Source organism: Panulirus ornatus, chromosome 37 (assembly GCF_036320965.1).
Source record: "Panulirus ornatus isolate Po-2019 chromosome 37, ASM3632096v1, whole genome shotgun sequence".
NCBI lineage: Eukaryota > Metazoa > Arthropoda > Malacostraca > Decapoda > Palinuridae > Panulirus > Panulirus ornatus.
This window is the reverse complement of record NC_092260.1, coordinates 20902571-20924698: the sequence shown is the minus strand read 5'-3', so window position 1 is coordinate 20924698 and position 22128 is coordinate 20902571.

The window sequence follows — 22128 nt, the reverse complement described above, 5'->3', positions numbered from 1 at the left end:
TGTTGAAAGGAACTACAACATTACGATAGGCCTTGGGGTTGTGAGAGCTCGCAGAATGACACTAGGCTGAGGAGTGTACTTTCGTGTGTGAGAGTGAAATTCTGTTATGACGGGCAAAGGCGTGGTCTTCGCCTCCTGCCTCTGCACGAGTGAGGTCATCGCCTGCAGAACACCAAGCAACCTCTGACATCAGAAACGTATTGAGTCGAACTCGGCCTAGCGGATAGACTGACAGAGACGAGAACGTCTAGGGATCGACTAGCCGAACGCCTACAGCGGTGGTAGTCCAATCAGACATGCCGGCGCAACCATTATCTGCCGCCACTGAAGCATAAGGTGGTTGTGTCGAGACGTGGAACCATTCACTCAGCCAGCCCGTAGACAGCCAGCCATAAGCCAGCTATCAGCCAGCCGCAGCCGAAGGGCCAGCCAGCAAGGTGCAGCTCGTCAACCAGCCTACCAGCCATCAGCCATGAGCCATCAGCCAGCCAGACGCTTCTAACCCCACCAGACGACCGCAGTCAATCACGCACCGTAAGTTTTTCCTACCCCTCAGCGTTTTGAGTTCGGGAGGGACCAGATTCGCTGCCGCCGGAAGGGGAGCCTCGCCTCAGCCTAATTTTCCAGGCTGGGGGAGTATTTTAATGAGGGATATTCATTGTTGCGAACTCCAAATTAGTGAGGAAGAGGGCTCCCTGGCGTGAATTTTTTTAAGGAAAGGATTATTTTTGTGGAGTCTGGGCTTGGGTGAGTGTGTGTGTGTGTGTGTGTGTGTGTGTGTGTGTGTGTGTGTGTGTGTGTGTGTGTGTGTGTGTGTGTGTGTGTGTGCAGGGACGAAAGAGATTATTTAATGACGTCGGGCAAAGAGCTAAGAGACGGTAAGTTACAGTTTTTCCAAGTAAATCGTAACTTTTTTTTTATATTCAACACCATAACGATGAGATTACCATGTAAATGACGAGTGTTTTTGATAAATCAAAACAACAAAAGTGAAAGAAAAAAATATACTAGTATACATCGCAAAACGTTTCTAATTCTTATCACAAAAATATGATGAACGACCTTAAAGTTCAGGGAAAAAACTGGCAAAAATTTTTCCGTTTTTAATCCTGAGTTTTTATTGAAATTGTGATAAACTTTAATGGTAATAAAGAGAGAAAGATGGTAAAAAGAGAAGATGGCTGTAGATGGTGTATGAACCTACTATATCAATCATGAACCCTCTCTCTCTCTCTCTCTCTCTCTCTCTCTCTCTCTCTCTCTCTCTCTCTCTCTCTCTCTCTCTCTCAGGAACCCTACATAATACCACTACGAGCTCTAAGTCCCTTCCTACAGCACGACCGTGCGACCCTTGAAGACGACGATGGTACGACCCTTAGGCATGATGGTGTGTCGTTTTGACCTTATCTTGAAAGGTCGGGTCAAAGAACAGTCCATCCAAGCCAAAGGTTTATATAAACTTGGTTTTAAGTTGTTGTAAGTATCATTATTCTCTTGCACTGCTCTGGATGAAGCTTCGGTAAAGAGGTTTCGAACTATGAGTATACTGAATCATTACTATAATACAAGGTAGACGATTCAGTGTAATCATAGTACGAAGCCTGTTTGCCGAAGCTTTCCTGGTTTCGAACTACGAATGTATTGAATCATTGTCACATTACAAGGTCGATGATTCAGTATACTCGGAGTTCGAAGCCTCTCTGCCGAAGGTCTTCTGGTTTCGAACTACGAGAATACTGACTCATTACCATAGGACAAGGTAGATGATTCAGTTTATTCATAGCTCGAATATACCGAAGCTTCATCTAGAGAAATGCAAGAGAATCATGATATCTACTACAAAAGCTTCATTTAAATCTTTGGGGTTTGATGGAGAGTTACAGTTACACGCACCAACTTTTTATTAGTGGGCTGAGGAGTATTATCTCTTTGTTCATAACGTATGGAAGATTACTCTTAAAAGTAATGATTAATCAACGTCAAGAGATCATAATCTTGACGGGAAATGACATCTTAAGTATATGTACTTAGATATTAATCCCTCAGGATTTTCGACCACTTCAGACAAAAAAAAGAAAAAGAAAATAAAAAGAGATGTAATTTGTACGTATAGTGATCAAAATGTATCACGTTTGTGAAGTGAGTTCAATTACCACTGTAGAATTACCAGGAGGAGAACAGCGGGATGGCTACAAGTAAGACCAAAATGTTTCTATGAAACCAATTTACTCTCCACAAGGGTTTCATTACTGCCACCCTTATGATAATAGAGTGCAAATTTGCATATGATATAGATTAAACTGACTGGGGCAGAAATTACCAAGTGTTCCTTTGTTCCATTTTTGGTGTTCTGTTTTCTTTATATATATATTCTAGGTGTTGCAGGAGCATCTGGGGTTTTTTTTTTCGAAGGTTCAGGTGTCATTTTCGCTTTGAATAAAAATGCTGTCAGATTATTCACTTTAAACCTAAGGGTTTCTGTCTGTCTTTTTGTCCGTCTGTCTGTCCGTCTGTCTGTCTGGTCCTTGGCGTATTTTCTGTTTCTTTCTCCCTGTACAGTAGAAAGAGATTGCCCTGACGGAGACAAGATAGATTCATGGGCATAACGAGGGATAGGAGAAGAAACATGAGGGACGGAGAATTTTAATGAATGCTGAGATGAAGAAAAGTGATAGAGAGGCTTGATAATCGAAGAGGGAGAACGAGAAGGATGGAGAGGCGTAATTCAAAGGGAGGCGAAGGGTGACAATGAATGAAGTAAGGTTGTGAAGCATGATTGAAGACGAAGAGCTGGGTGAGGGGTGAAGGAAGAATGACAAATTGTAATAACTGGAACAAAATGATGAAAATTTCGTCACAAAACCCAGTTGAATTATCAGACTCATGAAATTTGCGCCTCCTTTGAACACATGACATGAAAAAAAAAAAAACATTACAGAATAGACAACAACAAAAATAAAGGAAAATTAGAATCATCAACACCCACGTATCCAAAGTGATGAAAGCTGGGCCAATTTGAAAATGGAGCATCATGATGAAAAATGTATCCCTTACAAAACAGACAATGACAGACACAATGCCCTTTTCCATTTATCATCATGCAGGTACTACAATACTACAATGAACTGACCCGGTGACTTTCCAAGCCCTGTTGGGAGGGAAGGGTCGATGGGCACACGAACTCAATCTCCGCCAACAGCGCGTCCGGTCAACCGATACATTTCCGGCGTGCTGATGAAGGGAATATGCTGCTACTGTTAGCACGAACCTCGAACCGTCAGCACCTCCTGGTCGGCTGGGGTGACATACGACGACCACCCCATCGGCTGAACTGTGAGCTTATCTAGATAACTTACGCATCGAAAAAAAAGTAAAGGCCCTCAACTGAAAGCTTATCTATGTCACCTACTCATCTAAAAATGTAAAGCCCATGGTATTTTCCGATTTGGGGGGGAGCTTAGTACAAACTCTGTATTTTCTCCCTCTAATGGTAGTGTAGTTTCAGCACATTTTGTACCATATCATGTCCATGACTGGAATCAAACGGTGATCAAGATTAAATGATATGAAATTACGAGCAGCTGAGCTACAGGGAAAAGTCTAGATGATGACGTGGACAGTGAACCAAAGGCCATGAAACGTAGAGACAGAACAACAGAGGCAATCAGCCGCAGGGATAGAGCAACCAGAGGCCACGAAGGAGGGATAGGGGAACCAGAGGCCACAGAAAGTAGGGATAAAGTAACCAGAGGCCACAGAAAGTAGGTTTAAAGTAACCAGAGACCAGAATATGCTGGGATAAGGCAACCAGAGGCCACAGAAAGTAGGCTTAAAGTAACCAGAGGCCACAGAAAGTAGGTTTAAAGTAACCAGAGGCCACAGAAAAGTAGGTTTAAAGTAACCAGAGACCACAACATGCAGGGATAAGGCAACCAGAGGCCACAAGATGTGAGGATAAAGCAGCCAGACGACGTAAATTGAAACTAAAGCTGCTTGTCGGAAAGGATGTGCAGGATGTACTTTCACAATATATGAATGGCCGATGAAATGAATAAACTGAATAAGAATCTGGTAACTGTATAGAGAGCATACACAATGTTCGAATTCTTTGACGAACCTTCCACTACGCTGAAGAGGGCTTGTGAGCTGCCTATGAAAAATGGATCTAATGTCAATACTGTTAAGAATTCTTACGTCCGAGCCAAAAGGTCTGAGCAACGTCGAGATCTGATTATTCTACCATGACGTCTGAAAGGGGAAACTGCGTTTTGAATTTGAGTAAATACATATCATTCTGTTCATAGTAAAGGATCGCTTCTATTGCCCTCATGCAATACATCATGCGTCCAAAGAGTGAGGGGTGATTCTGTGATAAAGTTGGATAAGAAAATGCTTCTTATATTTTCTCATATAATTCGAAGATAAGTCAAAGTTTGGCCTAATGCTTGCGTACTGAGGAGTAGCCATGTAACGTGAAGGTATATGTCCAGGAACCAAATGAAATGACGAATGGTCTTAATGAGACAATGATATCACTTTCCTTTTCCACTACGGACGGTGAAGCAGATAAAGAAATGATGCGAAAGCGGCAAAAATAAATCTGTCTGTTAGAGCAGTTTGTATAGTTCTCTTAATTTCTATAGTTAATCAAGAAGTTACATCAAACATTTTCATCTGTTTTGAGAGGATGGGATTCGTTCCTTTAAAGATATCAAAAACCATTCAATTTCTTTTCAGGTGCTTCCCAACATTTCAGACTGTTAAGTTCGCTTTCATGACTCTAAATAAACCTATACGTATTCACAGAAAGAGATATCATGAAGAAACAATTGCAATGTCTCTGATATTTGTCCAATACTAAGTTACGAACGGGAATTACCTTACCAAGTTTTCATAGAAATTACGTATTCGTAGGTGCCCTTATATGGAGTCTCCCAACCTTTGAAATTAGAAGAAAGTAATTACACTGAAAGGGAATCAGACGCCTCTGGTACACATCAGCAATTGCCATGAAATTATAACAATGTCAGTTCCCATTTCCTGGTTCTCTGCTCGAATACGTGAGTGTTAAATTACAGTGACGTCCTTTAAGCCTTTGCTGATATCGATGTCCATACACGTTCGTGAATGTGTGACATCATCATTTCGATTTCATATAAGGTATGAAAAGGAATAGACTGCTCATTATCTAAACGGTTAAGGCTCAGAGATTAGTGTTAAAAAATATGATAAAAACTATTAGTAAGGGAAAAGAGTTTATCTCGGACTTCAGGAGTAACACAGAGGCTGAGGGTGAGTGAGGGTCTCCCAAATGCAAATTGTGAGATGGCCTTTGTCTCCCTTGTACGAGGCTCTGAAATTTGTGTTCAGTATTTTCGATTCGAAACCCTTTGGAAAACATATCAATGAACTTCCTTGCTCTACTTGCGAAGTAATCTTTCATTATATACTTTATCTCGATAACAAAAATCAATTACTTCGTATTGTGTATCATATTATGCAATAAAAGAAAGTGAAGACTTTGTTGAAGCGTCAAATGAGATGTGAAAATGCATCAGACTCGGTTGTCGAAAGTTTCCCTTAACATTCGCCTGAATCAAGTCTATTTCCCTTGTCCTAATTACCACGTACACCGTGACTCTAAGAAAAAAAACTAAACAAGAAAGAACCAAGCACTTTAAGCTTTTCCCTGGTTGTGAGAGCAAGCGAGCCTTACCAGGGAATGTGACAAAGCGCTTTGAACTGACTTCCGAGTCTCAATGTCGAATTTCAGTTCTCCTCACAGTCCGCTGCTTACCGTCCATGTGGAACACGTTGCATACATCACAACTTCATATTAGTTATTCTGTAGATGTATCCAGTTGAGGAAGCTTTCCATTCCCCGCTCTCCTACCTGTCAAGTTGACGAGAGCTCAAACACCTGAAGAGTTCGCAGATCGAGAATGACAGACACGCTGTAGTTCTCCGCTTACCTCTCCTCAGTGTGCTTCTCCACACTCATGTGTCTCACTTCACGTTCTGGGAGTGGCACCAGTATCCAGCACCATCGTCGTGTGTGAGTGTGCCCTTACAACGAGCGCAGTAGGCGTTGTATTATAAAAGCATTACCGTCGTTGCACCTTGCGTTGTTATCGCTAAAGTGAACGCAACATATGTTGTATAAAAGCATTTTCGTCTTTTGTTGCGACACATGGAAGTGTTCCCCAAAGAGAACGTAAAATGTGGTGTATATGAAAAAATGATACGTCAGCCAAAATAACGGTAGACTGTTGTCAACATGTGATTTAAATGAGTGATTTATTGCCGACACATCAATTTCTTTCAGTCCAGCCCGCAAGTATTTATACACATATCGACATACGTAGCTTTAGTGCATTACACGTGGCAGCTAAAGAATGGATGTGAATGAATCAGGCCTTTTCTTCGAATGTTCCTGGTACTAACTCGCTAACGCGGGAAACGGCGAACAAGCATGAAGTGAATCTATAAACAAGTAAATAAGTAAATGAATAAGCAAAGACACACACACACACACACACACACACACACACACACACATATATATATATATATATATATACAGATTAAAACCGCAGTGGAATAATAAAAGAATGATTCTTGGATCTCTATCTTCTTCAGAAAATTAGCATAAGATTACGTCCAAGAAAAAAACGTTTGGGAAGAAAAAAACGTAGAGACACGTTGGCAACACCAGATTAGGTCACAAGACCTTTTGGTTGGATTTAGGTGAGGAAAGCGCCCAGACATAATCGTCTTACTGGTGGCTGCTAGCGTTATGGCGTTCGGGGTCCACTGACCAAGTGACAGGTTAATATTTTGTCAACAGACAATGACTGTGGTTTTTCCCATTTTCTTTATGAACTACAGTTAGATCATGTAGGACTCAGGCACTATAGCAATCCACAGCGTGGCCTTCACTACGGATATGATAAAAATATTGTAGTCTTTTCTTTTTTTTTGGTTTAATCTCTTGCATTCTGCAACACTAAGTGTCACAATTACGGTCAGTCTGGCTACCAAGAATTTTATTGACTCCCAAGCTTACCACACTAGGCTATTATCCTTTCGTATGCATTAATCATTTTGCTACCAATTTTATTAGGGTAGTCACAAATTACTTTACAATTACTAATAACAAATCCACCCTCAACCCCAGCAAACGTAATATTGACGAAACAAATGCATGATGAACTGATTCGACAAACACCATCTCTGCAGCTATACATCCATCTGCAACGACACTCCCTAGACAAGCACGAGTCACCCTTTCCCGTCTGTACTATGAACATCACCCATCTCTATAAGCCTATATATATATATATATATATATATATATATATATATATATATATATATATATATATATATATATATATATATATATATGTATATATATATATATATATATATATATATATATATATATATATATATATATATATATGTGTGTGTGTGTGTGTGTGTGTGTGTGTGTGTGTGTGTGTGTGTGTGTGTGTGTGTGTGTGTGTGGTAGAATGAAGATCAATAATGAAAAGATATTGAATACTGTAAGACCAGGATGTGAAGTAATCTCATCACAGCCTGAATCATAGTTAATAATGAAAATATTGAAGACTGTAAGATCACGATAATGGAGAGAGAGAGAGAGAGAGAGAGAGAGAGAGAGAGAGAGAGAGAGAGAGAGAGAGAGAGAGAGAGAGAGAGAGAGAGAGAGAGAGAGAGAGAAAAGTGAGCCGAGCCAACATTAGGCTGGTAGTTTATTTCGCCTTTATTGTCTGTGTGTGTCTCTCTCTCTCTTCTGATACAGTCACAAATGAGAAGCTTTTCATTCCTACAATTTCCCTCCTCTCCCCTCCACCATGAAAGTAATCACGAATGGCATGAACAGGTAATATATATATTACGAGGAGAAGAGGGAGACCAAATTGGAGGTGGAAAGATGGAGTGAAAAAGATTTTGTGTGATCGGGGCCTGAACATGCAGGAGGGTGAAAGGAGGGCAAGGAATAGAGTGAATTGGAGCGATGTGGTATACCGGGGTTGACGTGCTGTCAGTGGATTGAATCAAGGCATGTGAAGCGTCTGGGGTAAACCATGGAAAGCTGTGTAGGTATGTATATTTGCGTGTGTGGACGTATGTATATACATGTGTATGTGGGGGGGTTGGGCCATTTCTTTCGTCTGTTTCCTTGCGCTACCTCGCAAACGCGGGAGACAGCGACAAAGTATAATAAATAAATATAAAAATATATATATATATATATATATATATATATATATATATATATATATATATATATATATATATATATATTCTTTTTTTCCTTTTTCTTTCATACTTTATCGCCATTTCCCACGTTAGCAAAGGTAGCGCCAGGAACAGACAAAGAAAGGCCCCTCTGTATTCTATGTGTTCCTAAAAGCCGTCTTGCTTATCGATCTAAACTTGAAAAAAAAAAAAAAATCTTGATCCTCTTGTGTGCATTATTTACGTATTCTGTCGCGTTTCTCTCTGCCACAAGACAAATCGTCATCATTATCCTGGTTTCACCATTATTTCACAGACTCGAAAAGCATTACGAATTTACCAGTTGACATACGACACCCAAGCTACTCCATCTCAATGTCATACGATTCTTTGATCATGTTTCAGTGTCATACGATTCTCTGATCACGTTTCAATGTCATACGATTCTTTGATCATGTTTCAGTGTCATACGATTCCTTGATCATGTTTCAGTGTCATACGATTCTTTGATCATGTTTCAGTGTCATACGATTCTTTCATCACATCAGAAATATCTAAAGAAAGCTTTGAGCTACCCCATCGGTCACTTTCGTTTTCGTCTCTTTTAGATCGCAATATTTTCTGACAGATGAAGGCATTGGTTGACCTACCCTTCCCCTTCCTCCTCCTCCTCATCTTGCCCTCCCGTTGTTTGGATCACGTTCCATAAAATCACAATTTCCCACAAACATCCAGAAATCGACGGCAAACCCAAGAAGCTTCGTAAATAATCCACAAAGACTATTCCATTTATAAAACGATCTATCATGATTTTCACTCCAAGACATATTTCTCTAACATATCATTCCCTCTGGTCTAGCAAATGACTCGCTTTCAGTTTCTCGTAATCGCTGCATCTTACATAATCTATCATTGACTCGCTTTGGTTTCTCGCAATCACTGCATCTTACATAGTCTATCATTTCAGATATCCACACTTCAATCCATCATACCCTAACATCCCTACAGCCGTAGTCCATAACGGTAAAGGCGGATTACATACGAACGGTTCAACCTAACCAAACGAGAGGGAGTGCGAAAAAAAAAAGGGAATTTAATATAATGTAGTGCGTTCCGAGAAGACCTCGGACGGTAATTACTTTCTGATGAAAATAACCAGAATGCGCATGTGATACGAAATTTATAACATGATGCTTTTAACTTGATTGAATGTAACGTGATAAAAGCAAGTACTTTTTTTTTCAACGATACTTTTATCGGGGTTTGTATTAAGACACAGTCGACGGAAGCACCTTGTGTGGAAAATGTATGTATATATTAAAAAAAGAGATAATTATCTTATGTTTCAATTGCGTATATATATATATATATATATATATATATATATATATATATATATATATATATATATATATATATATATATATATTGTCCCTGGGGATAGGGGAAAAAGAATACCTCCCACGTATTCCCTGCGTGTCGTAGTAGGCGACTAAAAGGGGAGGGAGCGGGGGTCTGGAAATCCTCCCCTCTTTTTTTTCTTTTTTTTAATTTTCCAAAAGAAGGAACAGAGAAGGGGGTCAGGTGAGGATATTCCCTCAGAGGCCCAGTCCTCTGTTCTTAACGCTTCCTTGCTAATGCGGGAAATGGCGAATAGTTTGAAAAAAAGAATATATTTATATCTATATTGTTATATCTAATTATGCAGATCTCATTTCCTTAATAGAAGAAATTACGTGATGATACGGAAACGAATTTCTCACATGTACATCATCAACAATGACAAATGTTACGTGTAATCTACTTATGTGAGAGACGCTGCATTTTAGCTTCTAACATTAAGAGCGATTCAAACATATCTTCCCCACATGTAACATCAACTTCACGTATTGTTTAAAGCTTAAAGCTTTTAATGGGATGGAATACCTATTGAAATGGACTTCTGTGGATTCAATGCCACTCTAGACATTGATCCCATTATATCTGTGAGGTATTTTTCCTCATCTTGTGGGGAATAGTGGGATTATCCTCTATGTAAGAAAATCTGACACATTCTCTGACTGTGTTTGATCTCTTGAATGTTCCTTTAATACTTGATCTTTAGTAACGTTAATTGGGATGAAACGCTTGTGAAGAGGAAAGCTTATTAAGCTTTCCTTAATTTCACCTTTTACCAGGAAACTTGTAGAGGTGCCCTGAGGAGTCTGGAGAACTTTAAATAATTTTCTATTATGTGTTATACATTTTTTTTTTCGGGGGAGGGTAGATTCGAATATCTTTTTTCAGATATATTCGCCATTTCCCGTATTAGAGAGGTAGCGTTAAGAACAGAGACCGAACCTTAAAGGGGAAAATCCATACATGGGCCCCTCTTCTCTGTTCCTTCTTTTGGAAAAGTAAAAACTGGAGGGAAGGATTTCCAGCCCACCGCTCCCTTCCCTTTTAGTCGCCTTCTACCACACGTAAGGAATATGGAGAGAGATATAGAGAGATTATACGTCTGTGATACATTTACAAACTAAACTCTTGGAATTTTTGGTGTGTTTAGACACATTAGCGTATCTATAAATGAAAGAGGTCGTAAAAGAGAATCACCGGGGTTGAGTGTCAGAAAGATCGTCGAACAGCTCATTCAACCATGGTTCAGGATCGAATGCCAAGGAACCCTGCCAGATCTCTTTTTTTTTCATGAAATGCTCCATGTTGGTTTTAAAGGATCAGTATGGTAGATTACAACTGGTCAGCAAGGGAGAGAGAGAGAGAGAGAGAGAGAGAGAGAGAGAGAGAGAGAGAGAGAGAGAGAGAGAGAGAGAGAGAGAGAGTTTATATGGTCTTGGGATTACCTGAGATTCTTGTAGGTGTTCAAAGTTCTTCCATTTCGCGTTGATGTGGCAAGTGTGCGAGTATCTTCATTGTGGCAGTTGCATCATTGGCCCTTAATGGGTCTCTGATACAATGAAATAGTGTTTGTTATACGAAGTGGTGGTTTAGATCGCAAACGGGGAAGAGTAACTCTCACATGTCTGGGGGTTGTCGTTTCTGGTGGGCGTCTGTCTAGCAGAGTGGTGTGTAAAAGAGTGGGTTTAGAGGGATGGATGTTTAGTGTTTGTCGGGTCATTTCGGTGGTTTCAGTGGTTGTAGCTTGATGACGTTGACGACCTGAATAACTCTAGCAGTCGAAGGGACTAAAACCTAAATAACCAACCGACCAGAAAGAGAAAAAAGTGAAATGTAATGAATTAGATTCTTTTGTCATTCAGCAGCACAAACTTTCAGCGGGAGGTTAGAGAGAGGCCTCAATTAAGAGAGAATATATATATATATATATATATATATATATATATATATATATATATATATATATATATATATATATATATATATGTTAGGCATAACAAACATATTCCATGTAACTATAAAAGCATCTACATTTTCTTTCCTCGTGAGGTTAAGTCCTTACAGCCTATTCCAGCAAAGAGGAAGCGATTCGACTCAGGTCATATCAATTTTTACTCATTCACATAGGGTAATAAACTCACAGTCGTCCGTGATGACCCTCAGGCCAAGCAAGTTACCCCGCTTGCCTGAACCACTCTATTCCCATTTTCTTTTACATTAGGGATAGGAAAGAAAAAAAAAAGATATATATATAAAAAAAACATAAAAAAACGTCAGGTCGTTTCACCATCCCCTCTAATATCATTCCATTTACCTCCTACCAACCGTAAAGCGAACTCGCTGCATGGCCGTAAAAAATAGTTGAGTATTCTACAGAGCAAAGTGATTTGGCTCCCGCCACCCAGGAGGAATTCAGACTCACAAACATCGAAACAAAACAGGTAATTGAAATCCAATCGCGTCTACCCTCTGTTCGTCCTCGACCCCTGCAGCCTGGATTTGCATATGATACTTCCAGCCCTTTCTGTCCATTGCGACACTATACTGAGTCCCTGGAAATTGCTGAAGATTTCGAATGATAGGTTCGCAAATTCTGGAAACGAGTGTATGTTTTGCTTACCTGTATACGCCACGATGAAACGCATCTGCGTATAAAAAAGACACGTAAAAATGAACATTCACTTACAAGTATAGACAAGCAGACACACTCAGTAGCGTTGGGGTTAGCGTTGCTGACCATGAGTCACCAAAGGCCCACACGAGAGTGTGTGTGTGTGTGTGTGTGTGTGTGTGTGTGTGTGTGTGTGTGTGTGTGAGTGTGTAAGAATGTTTGCTGCTTTTATTGGTGTGAACCTGTGTGTGTGTGTGTGTGTGAGTGTCTTTGTCTGTGTGTGTGAGAGTGTGTGTGTGTCTGTGTGTGTGTTTGTGTGTGTGTGTGTGTGTGTGTGTGTGTGTGTGTGTGTGTGTGTGTGTGTGTTCTGCGGGGAGAGAGTTGTCCCGTCTCTTAACCTTGTATGTTTGTGTACGCATACATACATATACCCTAGCTTAAACCATACACACATTTATCGACCAGCCCAGAGGGGAGAGTGAAGACCTGGGTTGGTTATTTCATGTTTCCCTTTGATTGTTATACATTTGCATGTATTGCTCATGGCTGACGTCATCAAACCGGTTTGAAATACTTAAAGCTGTGCTCTCGTCACCTCCTACTATTTTGTCTTCCTTGTTGGACAAATCTAAGGCGTCTAACCTCTCACTGTAACTCAGCTATTTCATTCCAAGTACCATTTTCGTTGCCTTCCTTTGGACCTTCTCGATTAGTTCTGCGTATCTCTAACTCTAATAACCAGACCAAAGTTGCATATTTCAGTCTGGCCCGCAATGCAGTGCGAGCAGGTTGCTGAATATTTCCATATCCATTTACCTGAATGATCCAAAAAATTTACCAGGAAACAGCTGATCGCTTCTCAAGCGGTGCTATGAAGCCACGTTACGTAGCGTGTCCAAAGACTCGATCGTTTCATCACGGCGAAAGTCTGTAGTCAGAAGGTGACAGGCAGGGATGGGAATAAGAGCAATATTTCTCTTGAGAGTAATGCGCACCAAACTGCCGAGAACCAAGCTGACGTCACTGGCGAGTTTACGACTGAGGCAAACGACCGACGTCATTGATAGGCAATTCGCTAATGGCTGGGTAGCGAAAGGCCGGAGGCTAACTGCACTGCAAGTTAGGAGATTTAATTTTCCGTTTCAGAAGACCTTCGACGAAACAATGTTCGAACAAGTATCGGGGCAACGGGGAATCTAAACTAGTGTAGGGCTGTAACGAACTGACTGATGGTCTGAAACAGTACCGGGGCAGATTGAACTCCTTGAGCTTGATGTTTGCTTATTACTGAATCCGTTTTGAACAATACTAACTTCGATGTGAGTTCAAGAGGAGCGTAAACTTCCTTTGAGAAACAAAAGAGAAAGTGCAGAAGATTCTAATCCTACAATGTAGGTCTGAGAACAAAGCCTTCACTAATTTACCTCATGTTTCATATGCAAAACTAACAACATTTCTATGCAAGCTACCACTGAAATTTTATATTTCATTACTAAAAACACTGTATCCCTCATGTTTACACGATTTATTCGCATATATAATGCCATTATAAGTAACCAAGTACTTCACGCCACCTCCCCACCGCCGTAGCCAAGTACTTCACGCCACCTCCCCACCACCGTAACCAAGGACTTCACGCCACCTCCCCACCACCGTAACCAAGGACTTCACGCCACCTCACCACCACCAGTGACCAATTTTACTGCACAAGGAGGATCGGGCTCTCGTCAATCTACCTTTGTTAGCCAGTAACCTCCCCTAACTATGACATTATCCATGAATGTCACCATATAAAAGTCTCAGCTATCTAATCTAGCAAAGGTAATGAACATAACAAACCTTTACAGCTATAACGATAAGGGCTGAACGGTAGTTTTGCCGTGAGCGTAATGACAACCAATCACAGTTAACATGAGGTTTTAGAGACAGCCAATCAACTCCGCGGCAGTTGATGGCACACGCTAAAGGTCAGCTGGAACTGCTCGTCAGCGCCAAGCCTTAGCTACAGACACTGGCCGAACACTTCACTGAATTATCAAGTACTGAATAAAAACAATGTATTGTGTGTGGTGGTATACAGTTATCCCCCTAAATGTGAAACAATACGCCAATATAAGTATGAACAACTCTCGCCCGACCTCAACAAGTTGTTACGTAGCAAACAAGGGGGTCATAACTGTTATGTGTTACTCTGAATTCTAGGTACAGCAAGTAGGAAACATCTTCATACACAGATAATGGAATAATGATTACTTGATAGTATGGTGATGGTATCGACCTCAGATGTTGGTATACTCTCTCCAAGCCTAGTCCCAAGCGCAGGGAACAACCTTATTTACCCTACCACCACTCCCGGTCTCCTTACCTCACACCACCACCTTGCAACCGCCAATACCACCACCACCATCTAACAGACAGCACATTATAAGAGGCCAATAACCATATATTATAAAATCTTCATGGTCACTCTAAGCAAACAAGATATATCAGTATTAACAGAGATAAGATATGCGTACTAACACGAGGGTTTGGTGGTGGAATAACAAACACTAAATAGCGAATAATCATCCCTCTTCCCTCCAGCTCCTGGCGCAGCGACCACCACCCCCTTACTCCCCCTACCCCAGAGGTCTCCTTATTCCTCCCCATCACTTGGCAACACCGCCACCGTCAAAGCTATATAGACCATAAGAGGCTTTAACGTTATAATTGATAATCTTACTGAAAACTATGACCAAACGGGAAATATCAATATGCACAAAGTAGGAGTGCTTTCTTGAACACCTCAATCTGGCCATTATTAAGAAGAGGTTGCCTGGCAATTCAATTCTACATACAACGAAGTGTAGAGACACACAGTGCCACATCTCACAAAACACGACAACCGTTGCATCAGGTGGAAACATGGGCAACTGTGTGCAAAGCCTTAGAGACAAAATTCATTGCTCGCTTCCTTCCTGCTCGACCCTAACATACAGACACATGACGTAGCTCTTCCCCGTTGTGAAACTACGTAGTTGATCATTGTCTGTCCTAAAACCCTCGGTGATGATTAACGTTACATTTTAGGTCATCGTTCTTTAAGCTATTCAGCCAGAATAATGAATACTGAAAACATCGAGAAGTGTTAAAAACATAATTAGTTTGCTTTGTTATAATTTCAAAACAATGGATTTATTTGCAATGACACTGGTGCTTTGAACTAGCAAATTGCTTACTGTACAAGTGTGTATGTATATGTGTCTTTATGTAAATATGTGAGCGTTTTAAGTACATGAATAATAAATATGATTTTGTCATCAAACACCATATTCTAAACAACTTCATATATAGTTCATAATGATTAAAGATTCTATTCAAGATGTCCTTTTTAAATGAAATTAAACACGGCTATTGGCAAAATAAACAAGTTTTTGATGACTTTATAAAGAAACAATGTACTAGATAACTTCTTAACATCTTTGTTAAAGAAAAGAAGAAATAATCAGTGTATACTTACTGCCCAAGTTTGATGTGTATAAACGAGGTTACATGAACTTCAGTTAGTGTTGCTAACTTTAGTCGATGATTCTATGTAAAACGAGAATATTCCGATAATACTAACTTCACTCAGTGTTTCAAACTCCCTCGTTCACACTAACTTCGTCTGATGATAAAGGATTCACTCGATATCAATTTCATCTTATGCTAACTTCACTTGAAATATATTACCTTCACTCGATCATACTAACTTCAACAGTTGAAACTAACTTCAATCACTGAAACTAACAACTTGATTTTACCTTCACTTTTTTTTTTTCAACCACTGGTTCATTCTAATTCCAATCCGCCACTTGGTAACACTAACTCCACTCGTTATTATTAACTTCACTCTGATATCAAATTCGCTCACTAATAATGAATTCAGTCTAAGCCAACCTCCGCACTGACCCACAACCAAAGCTCACGTAACGCCATATACCACAACAGAAAAGCGGAGGCGACTGAAAGACTCTCTGTTTGACGTGGAGGGAGTGGCCAGGACAAGGTAATTGCTTCTGTGTTGATGATCAAACAAGCTGTCACTTATGAGTGAGGAATTCCTCAAAATTTTCTCCTCCCCATCACAATGATTAAGGAGTTCCAGGTCTGAGCTGGGAGGAGGAGGACGAGGAAGAAGAGGGTGGCCTTGTGCGAGTTACCATGCATAGTGATAGGAGGGATAACGATACCTTGAGCAATGTTAAATTCCTTGACGAGTTTATGTTAGTGAAAGATATTTAAACTACGTACATTATGTAATCTTTCTCTGCCTCCAAACGCACTTTAGATGCACGTATACCTATCTTTTAAAATATATAGTGATGTCTACCATATCTGGACATTCTGGATACTGGACTCTCTGCATTTCAAGTTACAGGATCTAAAAAAAAAAAGACAAAAAAGATGGAGGTCATTGAGAGTGATGGACTCTGTTCGCATAGGTGTGTCGTGCTGCGCACATGGCTATCAGGAAACTGAGTGCTGATTGGCTGAGGTCCGCAAGAAGGGATCTGATTGGACATTGGCGTTCGCATCAGTCCTTCCAAAACGTCTCTCTCTCGTCCCAGTCCTTCAGCTTGTTTAACCGTGCGTAGGTCTCACGATTCCTATTGTGTGTGTGTGGACGATTAACAGAAGCTGGAAAGGAATACATCAGCAACAAATGAAGTGAAATCTTCATGTGGTTTATGTTGCTAATACGATATACGATGGCAGCATTTGTTGACGCATTGTGCACCCTGCGTGTCTTGCCTGTCTCAGAAATCGAGTACTGAGGGGCAATCACACTGGGAGGTGTGGGGGGAGGTGGGGGTAAATGGGCTTGGCTTTCCATGATTCATTGCCACGTCGACAAATGAGTGTTTTTCTAACACAGCGTCTCATTTTCTGACTTGTTTTATTTGATAGTCACATATCATAAACATTTTTGATTGGCTTTTCTAGTTACTGTATCTTCATTTTCAGAGGAAATGTGAAATATGTCTTTTGAATCTAGTACCTTGATGTTTATCAAGTTTTCATTATTTTTTAACTGCTAGTTAAGGTTGAATACTCATCTTATTCATAAACATTGCAAAGCCAGTAATCAGATTATATGATTAATCAATCAATACATGTTATAACCACCACATTCTAAGTGTTTTGGATAGGCTACGCTTCCCATGAGCTATTTCGATACCCACAAGTAGAATTTTTTTTTTTCTATGGTATCTTCCTATTTCATTGTTTACCTTGATTCATTTGTCTGTTAACAATGGCTCTCAGTCAGCGAGGGGGAACGGACAGTTCTATCCCACTGGGAGGAGAGTTAGCGGTTATAATCCAAAGGTTAGATTCTGCGGGCAGGAAGGTGCACGTAACAGAATAACAATCAGGAGGACGAAGCGCGTTCATCTAGAATTTAGGGGGCAAGAGCTGGAACTATAGAACTAAGGGAACTTGCGAGTTAGAGATGGATGACATCGAGGACTAGCAGACTAGTAGGTGAAACTATGGATTTGGGGATCGGACCAAGGTTTTTTTTAATGGTAAGGGACTGGTACACAAGACCAGGGAGCCAAGGGCTAGTGACAGATATGGGTGATAGGGAAAGGAGTGTTCAAGAAGGTGGCAAGTGGCTGGAACGTAGTCACACAGTCATCTTTAACGCCATGAACCTCCTCACTGAGGTGCCTTGGCCATCACCAGAAGGTCCAGCCGACTCCGACATATCAGCACAAACTTTTGGAATAAACTGGAAGTCACTCCTTTTTTTTTTTCCTTTTTTGTTTACGGTCTTTCCCTGTGTTCTGGAAATATTGATTTGGTTGAGCAGGAGAGAGAGAGAGAGAGAGAGAGAGAGAGAGAGAGAGAGAGAGAGAGAGAGAGAGAGAGAGAGAGAGAGAGAGCTATTGCCCTAAGAATCGATAAGAATCGATAAAGTAACACCAAACAAGAGGTAATACCTATTAGCAGAGTCAAGTGAGACTGATGTGGTATAGACAAACACATTCAACGATCATCGACCGACCACCCTAAGTCGTGAGCGGGGCCATATCGCTCCGTCTTCGGGCGGCTGGGGAGGGAATGTGAAGCCACAGTTAGAGGCAGCAAGGCTACAGAGTCACCTGCAACGAGGCATAGCAGCGTTACGGGTCTACTACATACAACGCAGACCATTTTTTCAAGCAGCTGTAGGAGTCACAAGAGAACTTTGAATGCTTGGCCTCTTGTCTTCCATTATGGTTTTCTACAAAATACCATCACTGAGGTGAGTAATGCGTTGGTCAGGTTTACTCTCTCTCTCTCTCTCTCTCTCTCTCTCTCTCTCTCTCTCTCTCTCTCTCTCTCTCTCTCTCTCTCTCTCTTTCTCTGTATGATATATATATATATATATATATATATATATATATATATATATATATATATATATATATATATATATATATGGACTAACAGTAGCACAGAATTGCTTCTAAGTTACGTGTTTGTTACTGAGGAATCGTTTGTGACATCAAACTTCCTGAAGTATTTCAGTCCGAGTTGCTTGATTGCAATTAAGGATTCGTTCATGCGTCGATAGACTTCCTGAAGTATTTCAGTCCCTGAGAAATTTGCTCGCCTGCATTTGCAATGAGATGTGATAGAAGTTTTCTTGCACGCGCGCGCACACAGACACACACATACACACACTTTGCTGATGGAGCAACATTCGGTATTCCTGAAAAAAAATGTAAATCGTTTTATCCTACCCCTTTCATTGTGGACAGTTCAAATAAAAGTGGTTTGTGATCAGAATAGTGATCAAAAGCGACGATATGTTTGTAGAAGCGAGTGAAGCTTCAACTTTCCGAAGTACATCAACTGTGATTTTACATGACTCTTACGCGTTCATCATTATAGAGTTTATATCCTACGTAGTGGGATTGGGCTGTGATACGAATGCATTTAAGCATTCGATGGCGAGAAAGATAAAATGATTACGTATAAATGGTAAAAATATAAAACAATTATACACAAACTATCAAAATCTCTCAGTAAGCTTCCCCTTTCCTCTACCAGCAAAGCTCGGAGTGAAGGTAGAATGATAATCGTGTTCAGATAATGAGGGTTTGCCAAGGGAGCTCATTAGAGCAATTAGCAATAATTTCCTGTGATGTATGAACATTTTCCGCCAAAACTGACGAAGGGATTACAGTGGGGAGTGAAATCCACGGAAGAGAATACAAGCAATGCTCCCGCTACGAACTGTATTTCCTATTAGCTCTTACGGTTATCTGGTGCAAGATAGTCATAAACCCAAAATCCGACCTCAAAACACACAAAACAGCAACAAACGGAATTTCGTACGCGGAAATAGTAATGAATTCAATACATATAACGACAGATCATATATATATATATATATATATATATATATATATATATATATATATATATATATATATATATATATATATATATTCTCTAAGAGTCCGAGGGGAAAATGAAACACGTGGACTCTTAGAAAATACTTGATCACGCGCAAAATTGTGATTCTTTCCAACAAATATATATATATATATATATATATATATATATATATATATATATATATATATATATATATATATATAGTGCATACAAAAGCACGCTTTTCATAGAACATATAAGGCCCTCCAACAGCAAGGATTCGAACCGGGCCTTTTTACGTGGTAGCTGGGAACGCTAGCTGCTCGGCTTATGATCGCTCCTAATAGGGAAATGACTGTGATTAATAGTCATTTCCCTATTAGGGGCGATGATAGCCGAGCGGTAAGCGTTCCCAGCTACCACGCAAAAAGGTTCGGGGTTCGAATCCTTGTTGTTGGAGGGCATTACATAATCATATATATATATATATATATATATATATATATATATATATATATATATATATATATATATATATATATACATATAACATGGTCTCGAGGGCATCTATACACCAAGGCAAGTCAAAGTACTGGGAGCGTCCTATCTAACCACCGTGAATAGCATGAAATTGGTACTGTATAACGTCATTACCCTAACATAGCTAAACTAGAGTTACCCTTTCACAGGTAATAAATTGACTGTCGATAACAACCCACTATTTGTGACACTCCGGCTCACCCGGCGATTTCTTACGTCCGGATATAGAGCTCACGAGATATGGTGATGTGTATTCGGATCTTATGATCTACCAGGACTTTAGAAGTCTTATAATTACATTTACGGCCATTGCTTTTCCATGGCTTGCGGTATCCTTGACCCGATCTGTGCCCGTTTCTCGTCGAGGTTTCACGGTAACTGTTGCTCGCGCGGCGTCGGTGAAGCTCGTAGAATTTCTGAGACAGTACAAAACTGAGGCGAAGCGTCTCTCTTAGTTCATTTAGTGTCATCCGAGGAGGTCCGTCTTCGGGTTTGACTTGTGTCATAAGAAAGCCTCCAAAAGTGATTGTGGTTTAGTGTCACACAAGGACTTCCCTCTGTTTGGTCCACCTCCAGAGGTTGATTTAGTGTCATACGAGTCCCCCTAATACTGTTAGACCTAGTGTCATAAAAAAAGCCCCCCTCCCCCCCGTGTCATGTGAATGATCGAGTGTCATTTGAGGTCCTCCTCAGGTCTGGTCAAGTGTCATAAGAAGTTCCCTCCAGTGGTTGCATTAGTGTCGTACCGGGGGTCCTCCTACTCTCTGACGTAGTCACTTAAATTCCAACCCCTCACCTCTCAACTATTTGATCTAGTGCCATCACTGGCATGACAGAGGTTTCCCCCCCCTTACTTCCCTACTAGTTCACTGCATCTTTGCTCCTTACGTTACGGTCTTGCAACAACACACGTCGTATGTCACGCATCCCCGGATAATCGAAACAATCACTGCAACAAGAAGGAATAGACTTAGACTACGATATAGCCGTTATAAACCAACGAGTTGTTGAGACTCTGATCCAGTGTCATAACTGTATAATCTCTCCATAATTGTATTTCACAGATGGACGCTAAACTTAAGTCTTTAGATTAAATTTCTGATTCACAATCTCCATTGTATACTAATGTTCGAAAGTGCTCAGGCAGTTCTGATGGACATAAATGGTTATAAAGATAAACGCCTCTTATACCCTCCAGGAAAGCGAGAGAAGCATGGGCGCTCACTGGCTGTGGGGGGAAGAGCAGGAACTTACTGCTGGAGGCGGTGTTGTGGTTTGGTCTTTTACTGGGCCTTCTCCCCATTCGTGGCTCAGGGCCGTTGTGGTCCACCCCGAAGATGCTGCTGGCCTCAGCCATGACCATAATCTCCCTCTTCGTTTTCGCCTGTTACTCTCTCATTTATATCGGTGAGTTGGTTTCATCTAGCTTAGGTGAGGGTGTAAGGTAAAACGGTATTTCGTTTGTGGAGGTACAGAGAGATGTAGCAAGATATAAGACAGGCAGGAAGAGGTAGACAGATAGACAGATAGATAAGTTGATAAAGATATATAGATAGGTAGAGGTAGAGGATATATATATATATATATATATATATATATATATATATATATATATATATATATATATATATATATATATATATATATATATATATATATACATATATATATATATATCCCTGGGGATAGGGGAGAAAGAATACTTCCCACATATTCCCTGCGTGTCGCAAGAGGCGACTATAAGGGGAGGGAGCAGGGGGCTGGAAATCCTCCCCTCCAGTTTTTACTTTTCCAAAAGAAGAAACAGAGAAGGGAGTCAAGTGAGGATTTTCCCTCTTAGGCTCAGTTCTCTGTTCTTAACGCTACCTCGCTAACGCGGGAAATGGTGAATGTGTATTAGTATATATATATATATATAT